This window comes from Haemaphysalis longicornis, unplaced genomic scaffold (assembly GCF_048455015.1).
Source record: "Haemaphysalis longicornis isolate Haplotype H1 unplaced genomic scaffold, Haemaphysalis longicornis Haplotype H1 scaffold_2, whole genome shotgun sequence".
Lineage (NCBI taxonomy): Eukaryota > Metazoa > Arthropoda > Arachnida > Ixodida > Ixodidae > Haemaphysalis > Haemaphysalis longicornis.
In genome coordinates, this window is record NW_027526295.1 from 43,110,145 (window position 1) to 43,118,243 (window position 8,099).

Sequence of the window (8,099 nt, forward strand, 5' to 3'; positions counted from 1 at the left end):
GGTTGATTGAGTTAACGCCCCGTTCTTATCCAAGCCTCGTCACCACTGAAACGAACACGCCGGGGCAGTGGCTGGGCCAAGACCAAACGTTTATTGCGATAGCGCGGGTTAATGTAGCGTTCTGCGAGATGGCTCAAGAGAGAGGGAAGGAGAAGCAGCAGTGGTGATAACGGCGGCTTCGGTTGGCGTGACGTCACAGATACATCTGTTCAGTTTTTTTTCTTTCCGGGGGATAGTGAACATCCCTGTGACGTTCTCTTAATTTCGACATGCTGTTTGTGTATCTTCCCTTCAAGTGTTTTTATTTCATGCACTGTCACTTCTTGTAACCGTTTCTGTTTTTGTATATTTTTATTTACATTGATGAACGATACTGCATTTTGCCATTGTGATGTACACTATGTAATACCCTCCCCCGGAGGGCCTTTAGGGTAATTGTGAACTAATATAGAGTAAAACTAAAGTACGTAAATCATATATTTTCAAATAAAGAAACATATAAATAAATAAATCAGCATTTCGAAAAGAAAAAATACCGGTTCGGGTACGGTTCCGGTTCGGGTGAATTCATTCTGTTCCGCTTCAGTTCTGGTTCGACTGTATCGCAATCCGAACCGGTTGGCGAATCAGTTCACTAGTGGTGATAGAAAATGTTTTATAGTTTAAATCGGCAATATAAACTAAATACAATTCTAATGGATTCAAAATACTGCTTTTCATTGTAAGAGATGCAGAATTTCAAAAACAACGGTGAATAATTACGTCATATTGAGGCAAACACATGAAGCACTGACGATTTTTGGCTAGTTTCCCGCCCAGTTCTTATATTGTCAATTCTAGAGTCCCTAGCTTTCTTTTGTCCTTGTTGAAGACTGTACGCCTGGATTCACAGTACGTCAAGTTCTAATGTGCATGCCAGACGGCTCTACTTCCCATCACAGAATACAGAAAGGAGTGCCTCAAGGAGTCGTCTTAAGTCCTGTGTTATTCAACCTTACGCGTATCCACCTAAATCGTGTTCTCCTCCCGACGTCAGGGTCACACTTTATGCAGATAATATCTGCATTTCGTGTGCGGCACAGACCCGTCGTACAACGCAACAGCGACTACAGAATGCTTTGAGAAATGTTTCTCGTAGCTTGCGTACAAGGTTCTCGGCCTTTCATTTAAAAAAAAGCGTCACCATGGCGTTCATACGAAAGCGGGTGACTCACTACCCTCTAATCTTTGGCGGTCGTTGTCTGCAATACGCACGAACCCGAAAATACCTTGTGATTATCGTGGATCGAAACCTATCCTGGGCGACCGAAGTCAAGAGATTTTGTACTCGTATCTCAGCGGTGCACAAATTATAGGGTACCTTGCCGAAGTCGATGTGGCAGCGATGGTAGATCCATGGTGCTACACTGCAAAGCTCTGCAAAGCTTGCTGTGCTACAGCCTGCCTGTTCTGCAACGGCTGTCGCCGACATGTAAAAATGAGCTCAATGCGTTCAGGAATAACTGTCCGCGTACCTGTCTCGCCCTCCCTAAGGGCTCATCGTGTGTTGGCACTGTCGCAGAGGCTGGATGCTTGCCTTTAGATATTCTTAGATTGCAGGAAACATTTCGAACATACTTGAGGCATACGCTACACGCAAAATCCAAATTCTTGAAAGGTATTGTACAATGAAACAAAAATTCGACCTTTGCAGAAACTATAAATACTATAACCATCCTTTTACCTGCCCAATGCCGACGAATCATGTCAACTGATTCTCGGCTTGGAAACTATTACCCGTATGCATAAAATTTAACATACCTGGACTCACCTCAAAAACGTTCTGCCTATATTTGCCTTCTTCAAATAACGCTTGTACAAATAAGTAGTCAATACTCTCAGTTAACCCACATTTTTACTAATGGTTCGTCTACGCCTGACTGCGGTTCTTTGGACTCTTCATTTCATCAACCACACAAACACTCTCATACCGTCCTGAGCGCCCAACTTCAACCACATCTTCGAGCTGCATGCCATTAAAGAAGCAATTTGCTACATTCTGCTCCATCAGCCAGCCCAGTGGTTTACCTTTAACGATTCGAAAACAGTGGTACAAACGCTTCGGCGTGCCAGCTGCTTCAGCATTCACGAATATATAACCCGTTTTGTCTCCTACCTTAATCACCTTCTGCGTAGCCGGGCACCGCGTGATACCGCAGTGGATCCCTGCACACTGCAACATCATACAATCAAACCTCATTATATCGAACAGTGCGCGAACCATGAAATTGTTCGATATAACCGAAATTTGATATATACAATTTGATCAAAAACGCGTCCAAATGCAGCGCGATTCAATCACTAAAAAGGCAACAAGAATGACTACTCACATGAAGCGTTAAAGTGAACTATTTATTCCCAGGGGAAAAAAAACTGCAGCAGCGTTGACTGTTTCTTCGAGTTGACTGCATGTCGTACCACAGCCTGCTTCATGGTTTCCAAAGAGCCCACGAACGCGAGACCACAACCATCCATTCCGCCGAAGTAGCGGCGTAACGTTCCACAGCGGCTACAGCTTCCCCCGCAGTTGGGAGCGGAGCGGGGTCCTCGGTGGTCGAAGGGCCAGGTTCGCCATCCACCGCCTCTAAAGTCAGCTCGCAGGTGACCTCCGCGGCGATTTCCACGTCGGTTAGTTCAGCCGTGGTCCCCGTTTCGTCATTGCCGACGAAATCATTGATGGTCATGCTCTCTGGCACAGCACCCACAAAACGTGAGAACTCGCTCCACGTCTCTTCGAGCGAAGGTTCTTCGAAATGCTCAGACGTTTCATCTTCCTCGGACGATTCCTCGGCACCGACGACGAACCGAGCGTGCCTAAAGCTGTTGGCGATCGTCTCCTGCTTTACGTCACCCCAAGCACCTTTGAGCATTTCAATGGCAGTTAAGAGGTCGATCTTGAGGTCTTGGCCCATTCGCAGCTTGAGGAGCAACTTTTCGATCAGTCTTTGCTTGTAGATCGCCTTGAACGCCCGAATTATACCCTGGTCCAATGGCTGTAGTTTTGACGTAGTGTTCGGCGGCAAGAACTTGAGCTCTATGTTCTTGAGCGGCACGTCCGTGTGGTGTGCCGAGCAATTGTCGACGAGGAGGTACGCCTTGCGCCCCTGTTCCGCAAGCTGCGTGTCCCAATCCTTGAGCCATTTTTCGAAGACGTCGCGCGCCATCCACGACTTCCTGTTCCACGCGTACGTGACAGGAATGTCGCAGCGGTTGCGCATGCAGTGCGGCGTCTTAAACTTGCCGATGACAAGGGGCCGCAGTTTCGTGCTGCCGTCCATGTTGGCGCCCAAGAGGACTGTTGTGCGGGTTTTGTTCTGTTTGCCGCCATGACACTTCTCCCCTCGGGTGTCGAGCGTTTGTCGTGGGAGCATCTGCCAGAACAAACCTGTCTCGTCTGCGTTTAATATTTCCTTTGGTCGTATCTTGCGAGAACGCCCGGCCATTCTTCGTCCAACCACTTCTTAATGCTATCGTCGTTGGCGTCCTCGCTTTCGCCAGAAACCATCTTGCCGACGATCTGGTAGCGAGCTTTAAACCGTTGCAGCCATCCACTGCTTGCGGCGAAGCCTTCGGCTTGGTGGATGAATGCGAAATCCTTCGCTTTCTGTTGGAGCATAGGCCCCGACACCGGAATTTTTCTGGCTCTGGCGTCCAGGAACCACCTGTGGAGCGATCTTTCGACGTCTTGGAAGGCTGGCTGCCGAACACGGCGTGCACCGCAGTGCTGGCTTTGTCTCGCTTTCGCCTTGATGTCACATTTCGTCTTGAGCAGCGTGCTCAACGTACTCCGCGGTATATTGTACGCTGCGGCAACGCTGGACTTCTGCTCTCCTTTTTCGACGCGGCGGATGATTTCCAGGGTCGCAAACGTCAGTGACGTTCGTTTCGCCATCACCACGCCGCACGCGGCTGACACAGCGCCTTGCAAACACAGTCACGTAACTGCGCGAACAGTGTCCGCTAGTTTAAACCACGCACGACGCTGAAGAGTCCGTTAAGGCGTTGAGGCTTGGTCTGATCGACTTAAACAAGACAAGATGATGACTGAAGCTGATGAACAACGACTGAACCAACCGGTGAACCGGCTGAGCCGGAGTCAGCCAACTGCATATGCCGCCTAGCCTAGCCTACCGGCGCCTCAGACATGCGTTTGAGTCGAAAACGCCTGCTGCGCCACCGCTATTCTCCCCTGCGTTGCGGGAAAGCCTGCCGCCTGTCTCCGGAGCGCGCGCTTTCGGACGGCGCTGAGTTCGATATATCCATTTCTTAACCGAGCGAGTTCGATACAGAAAATTAAAAATGCATGTAATTCTTTTAGAAAAGTGACAATGGTTCGATATAAGCAATAATTCGATATACCAGTGTTCGATATAACGAGGTTCGACTGTAGGCGACGAAAAAGCATGTGAGGATTCCAGGAGATGTTTACAGGTGTGGACCGTGAGGGACATTTTCTTCACGAAACACGATGCCTCGACACTAGCAAAGAAGCTTGTTTTCAGGGAAAGAAGCACCTTCTGCTCTCTCCAGGAAAACTAGCACCCATTCCTACATCATGTAGCTGCTTCTTTGACACTAACGTTACCGTAGCGACTTGCAATTCAGCTCGAGACTTTGTTCCATCAATAACGTCTCAACGTAGCACTCACAAATGCCAGCGGTATCGCCTTGGCCTAACCTCGAACCCGTATTGCGAAAACTGCTGTTCACCGGAAATACTCCAGTATATTTTACTGCAGTGCCCTACATAGAGTCAAGCAAGAAACGACCTCACACAGAAGATGGAGTGCCTCAACTACAGTTTTTAACTTTAAAAGAACTCCTAGGACTATGGCCATCTTCCTCATCTCAGCGTAAAGTGCTAACCGCATAATTTATATACTTCAATGACATTGGTGTCACTGAGATGATATAGGACCAGAACATCCTTGCACTGTGCCACCGTCTATAGATTTTCACGTGTCGCACTGACGGTCCCAAACACACACGCTACCTCCTTTTATTACTTTTCTTCTTCATCCTGTACCTTCCGCCTTACTTTGTTGCAACCCCTCCCCGCCGAGTAGCATGTAGGCTTTATTTAACCTGCAGGCAGACCTCTCTGCTTTTCTCTAATATAAAGCTTTCTCTCTCTCTCCCTTCGAGTTTAAAGCAAGCCCCACTGTTCATGACTGTCTGCTTCTTCTTTTGTTTCGTTAAAGTCGCAAACTAGAATCCTCGCAGTAGAATCGGCCATTACCCTCAAGGTTAAATCCCTAGAGATAGGCCTGCGTACCGGTGAGTAACTTCCGTAAATAATGCGAGGACCTATTTAAATACCAGCCGCGTACTTTTCTTCATAATTTTTAGCCCAAGAAAACAATACACCAGCAGCCACACGAATACTACCCATTAATTGGATTTTTGGGCCACTTATGGTCATTTGTTCGCAGTCACCTTCTCGACGGTTTCAGCCAAACTCATTTAAAACTGAGCTTTACTCAACTGCCACTAACTAATTATTGCTCTGATCACTGGGATGCATTTTAGGTAGCTATTGCGAATGCGTGTGGTCCGACAGACTACGCTTTCCTCCCCCTCTCCCTGCACTCTCCCAGGAGGCAGAATCGTTACTCCGCCGACTACAAATACCTTTACCAACCCAGTTCAGCTACATCGTATGTTTCCAAGTCAATACTCTGCTGAATTCCAATTATGTTCACAACCATGACCCATACCTCTTATTACAATGCAGTGTGAACACAATCTTAGGCTTCCTCCTCTCCCATCCCCTCATCCCACCCCTGTGTTTTGGAAAACGTAAGGAGTCCAGCGGCAATCTGGCCGTCTGCCGACTCCTCGAATTCAGAAAGAAGGCACTCTGCTCCCCCCATAGATTCCCAGACTAGGAAAGCATTCCCACTTCAGCGTCTCAAATAATAGTCTCTCTCTTGGTCCCTCTCTCTCTCTCTCTCTACCTATCTCTCTATCGACATAAATAGACTCTGTTGCGCCTGACCACCATGCTCTTTCCCTCCGTAGGTAGCTGATTCTTACGACAGATGGTCCGATAACAAACTGAAAGGGTGATAGCACGCGTAAAGCATGAAAAGTAACTGTATTCTGAAGGCTCTAATTTGTTAACAGCACTACTCCCCCTCCGGAACCAGTAACAGTAGCATCATAGTTGCGAGTTAGAATAGCTAGCTGGTCTGTGAAGGGCACCTGCGATAACACAAATCAGCCATTAAAGAGACAAAACAGCACAACAAACGCAAAATGTGGGCGCAGTGCAAATAGGATAGTGCGGGGAGGGTGTGCCTTTCTGCATGTGTCGTCTAGTTTTTTTGGTGCGGCTTCTTATCCAAAACAAAATAACGTTGGTCCTCCAAGTTCGTGAGATAGCTTTTAGCAACGTGAAAAAGTGAGCGCCATAGTCTAACAGTTTTGTCGGTTATATTTATAATCAATATTTGGACATGTAAAAGTTCGCTCAGCGCGCCCTGAAAACCTATTATCAGCCACCACGGACCACGCTGATTTCTAATTTACACATGTTGATATGTTGAAATAAAGGCTGAATAAAGGAAGGGGTCTCTAGAGCAAAGTCCACCATTTTGTGCTTAGTTTATTCGCTGGCTGAAGACAGCAAAAAGGAGGTTAAATTTTTGGTGTAGGAACTCTGCACGGAATAGTTGAAAACCACGTGGTGTGCTTTCTTTTTTTTTCCCGCAGAAAAAAAGACACTTGTAAGAAAGACTGGTGCGTATGATGCCCCGAAGCTATTATTATGCTGATTCACACCGTATTTGGCGGGCTGGAAGAGCAATTGAAATCCCCTGGAAATTTTTGACGTGCGTCGAAATCTAAGTTTTCGTTTTTCATCTAGATCAGAAAAACTACCCCCGCATGGAGAAATTAAACCCGCATCGCCGTGGTCGGCAGTCTATGGCCCAACCACCGAGAAGCTTCACGCTGTGAAGTATTTAAAATTTCCAGGTGTGCACCCTATTTAAAGCAACTTTTGAAATACAGGAATGGCGCACCTTTCTAGTGTGGGCCTTCGCCGTTGCGCAGTGCACCAGTCTTGCCGCCCGATTGTCTTTACACAGTGCAACGAGGAAAGGGAAATGTCAATGTTTCATATCGGCGGCAGGATGCCGATAGCAGGTAATGCTCTTTGGTCGGTCCTCCTCTCTGCTCCAGCTACCAGCAGCAGCATTGCCACATTGGCGGCATGCCTTTCCTCTTGTAACGACAGAGAGAGCGTTGATAGTGTTGTGAGTGGTCTGAAAGGGACACTGCGTCAGAAGTCAGCAAGTTCATGGTACGTGAAAATAAAATCTCGTAATGGCGTTAAAACGGCCTTATCAAGAGCGGGTCTTCGAACCGTTTCGTCGAGAACCGGTAACCGTTATTTCCTTTACGGTTCAGTTCCGGTTCGGGATCAGCGGGCTTACGAAATAGAGTTTTAGCACGGGCCAGCCCTTGCCATGCCCGTGTATTTGTGTTGCTGGGGTGCACTTCCTCGCGCTTCCCGTGCGCGGCGGAGAAGCCGGGTCCTGGTCAACACGGTGACTACGTAAAAAAGGGATCATACGGAGTGCAAAATCTCACTAATAACGGTTCGGATTCTGATTCAGTTCCGGAAAAATAGCGGTTTAGGTCCGGTTTTCGGTTCGGTTCCAGTTAGAAACACTGAAGTGAAATTATTAATAATGATTGGTTGAATAATAATGAGTTAATGTTTAAATATAGGGATGGATATTGTACGTAGGTGTTCAACTACGTCTCCCGCTATCTTCGCTGCTTTTGGAGCTATCAACTTAAAATCTTAGAGGATATGCATAATAGCTGTCTCCTTAGCAGTACAATTTCATACTGAAAACTGCAATAGTTTTAAAATATTACCAGTTTTATGGGTTTCTTCTTCGGCTTAACGAATATTTAAAAACTGTTTTTACAGCCTCAGGGCTGAATCTATTTCTCTGTGCGTTAAATGCTTCTAGCTTTCTTCTGAATCAGAAATAATGCTGTCCGTAACCATTCATTTTAAATGTACTATTTATATATGTATTCAT